This window comes from Muntiacus reevesi, chromosome 18 (genome assembly GCF_963930625.1).
Source record: "Muntiacus reevesi chromosome 18, mMunRee1.1, whole genome shotgun sequence".
Lineage (NCBI taxonomy): Eukaryota > Metazoa > Chordata > Mammalia > Artiodactyla > Cervidae > Muntiacus > Muntiacus reevesi.
This window is the reverse complement of record NC_089266.1, coordinates 23,846,062-23,849,192: the sequence shown is the minus strand read 5'-3', so window position 1 is coordinate 23,849,192 and position 3,131 is coordinate 23,846,062.

Genomic DNA, 3,131 nt, shown 5'->3' with positions numbered 1-3,131 from the left:
CCTGGGTAGGTTTATCTTCCCTATAAGATGTGTGACTTTGGAACGCGTTAGTGAGAAGGAATCCACTCTGGTGTCAGACCAGCGTGGGTTCGAAACTGGCACGGCCTACTTACAAGAGAGGCAGGGTACCGAAACTCCGTGCATCTTACGTCCTCATCTGTGAAATGAGACTGCTCACACCTACACCTTAGAGCAGTGACTTTCCTTTTTTTTTAAATCATAACCCCATAGTGAGAAATACATTTGCATCCTCACCCGGTACACTTATACTCCTGTGAGTGTATGATAAAATTTTACAAAAACAATACTTACCTTTCCTAACCATGATCCACTGATGTTTTCTGTCCTGTCCTATCTTCTTTTAACCTTCCCTCCCTTCCTCCTTTCCCTTTTTTTTTTTTTTTTTATATTGAAGTCTAGTTGATTTACAGTATTGTGTTAGTTTCAGGTGTATAGCACAGTGATTCAGATATATATGTGTGTGGGTGTGTGTACTCCTTTTCAGATTCTTTTCCCTCATAGGTTACTACAAAATACTGAGTATAGTTCCCTATGCTATACAGTAGGTCCTTATTGGTTATCTATTTTATATATGCATGCATGTTCAGTCGCTGAGGTGTGTATGACTGCGACCCCATTGACTATAGCCTGCCAGGCTCCTCTATCTGTGGGATTCTCCAGGCAAGAATACTGGAGTGGGTTGCCATTTCCTTCTCCATGGGATCTTCTCAAACCAGGGATCAAACCCACATCTACTGCATTGGCAGGCGGATTCTTTACCACTGTACCACCAGGGAAGTTGTTATTTTATATATAGTAGTGAAAGTGTTAGTTGCTGAGTCATGTCCAATTCTCGTGGGGGATCCTCTGTCCATGGAATTCTCCAGGCAAGAATACTGGAGTGGGTAGCCATTCCCTTCTCCAAGCGATCTTCCCAACCCAGGGATCATACCCAGGTCTCCTGCATTGCAGGCAGATGCATTACCATCTGAGCCACCAGGGAAGCCCTATGTGTATATGTTAATCCCAACCTCCTCCTATTTTATCCGTTATCCCTTTCTTTTCTTGATCATGACTGGCAGTTTGAATAACATTTTCATGAAAGGTTGATATAATAAAATACAGAGCAGAATGCCCAGCATATTGTAATTGTTGAATAATTGTTACTAGTCTCTTCCAGGCTACCCCTTTGAAAAAATAGGATTTCAAAAGAATTCACTTTTTCAGTTAAGATATTTCATTGGCTCCCTTCGCCCTTCTAGATAAAAAGTCCATACTCCTTTCTAGGCAAACAATGGCCTTCACACTCTTTGTGTACCTTTCATGTTTCATCTCCCTCTGCCATCCTATTCTCTTTCCATAATCCTACCTTTTTGCCTCAAGAAGAGGTTCCACAGTTCCTAAACACATGCTCATCTATTTCCTGTCTTACTTTTTCCTTCCTTTTTCCTGGTAAACTATGCATCCTTCAAGAACTTGCTCAAAGTTTGATCCCCTGCTAAGCCAGATCCTTTTCCTTCTCTGGGCTGTTCTTGGCACAGGCAAAGGGCTTCACTGTCTCACACTGCAGTGCCCACTTTCATTCTTCTGACTTCTCTCCTAGACTGTGGGCTGCAGTGGAAGGTTTGGGGCCAGTACTAGAAAACTGGCAGGAATTGCACGCTGAGCTAAAGAATGAATATTTGCATACAATTACATCTACATATGACTTGTTTATGTAGACTGTACATTCTGTTCCCATGCCCTTATTCAAGGTAAGATTGCTTCACTGTTGAGCCAAGGACTCCACCCGGGTTCCATGAGTCAGCTATTTTAGGGTGCAGGGATTTGAGGGGCGAGGTGGGGTTGAATTTCCTGCTGGGCTGCTGCCAAACCTCTTGTGAGATGAAAGCTGGGGCGGCTGTGCTTCTTCCACCCCAGAAGCCCTGTCATGAAGCCAGCAGAAGCAGAAGCTGGAGGGATTTGCATGTGTAGGTAGGGGGCAGGGTGCAAAAACTTAGAAGAATTTGGCAGCAGTTTTGAGTAGTTTAAATGGTTCTTCCCTTTAAAGACCACCATGTTTCTTGTTTCCACTAGAGGTACAGCTGAGGAAGGAGGCACCTGCTAAGGAGAGGACCCCCTTGTACTTTTGTCGGGACCCTTGGAGTCTTTGAACCTCACTTACAACACATTAAAGCCATCACACAGTTTCTCTTCCCACAGATTGCTTCCCGCAGATGGCCTCCAGACTCTACAGAGAGGACAGGCAAGGTTGCCAGCTCCTAATGCCTGCTTTCCCCTGGCTGCTCTTTAGGTTCACTAGAGATTGTTTAATAAATTCTAAACCATGGCCAAGAAAATCAGTATCTCTGGGGGTGCAACCCTGGTGAGGATATTAAGTTCTTCAGGTTGTTCCAACAGGCAGCCAAATTAGAGAACTGCTTGTCAGCCCAAAGATGTTTTCTGGTCGGGGTCCCCAGGTAAACCACTATGAATAGTCTATAACCTCCACCTCTACCCATTCCTGTCCCTCCTCTTCCTGAGTTTCTCCCCTGCCCATCCTACCTGCTTCGATCTCCACGGAGCCAGGGTGGACAGGTGGTTCCAGCTGCAGGTCTCAGCATCAACCAGAAGACTCTATTCCATGGGTGCATCTGGGCATAGCTTCTCCTTCAGTGATACCTGCCTTGTTTCCAACCACTTTCAGCCTCTTCATGCTCTAAGTTGTCACTTTCTCCCCGTTTATAATTTGTAAAGTTAACCTGTTCTCCACCGCAAAGTCCCTGTATTTGGCTTGTCCACCACAGCACCTTCCACTCCCCGCACATTGCTTGATATATAGTAGGTACATGGTACATGCTTGTTGACTGAGAGAATGACTGCATCTGAAGGAGTCCTTGGGCCTAGAAAAGAACACAATGGTCTCAAAGGCCTTTGCTGAATCATCTAACTTCGGGGAAAACAAAGTGAACTTTAAGTTCTGCCCTGATGCTCCAGGCCAGTTGCATCTACCTGGGACTTAATCGCCCCCTGCCCAAAACCTCCCACCTACAAATGCCATCTCAACCAAGGATTACCCAAAACATCCCGCCTGACTAGTGTTTCCCTTATCGGTTCCACAAACCTCCCTTTAAATATGAAGCCTCCCGGAT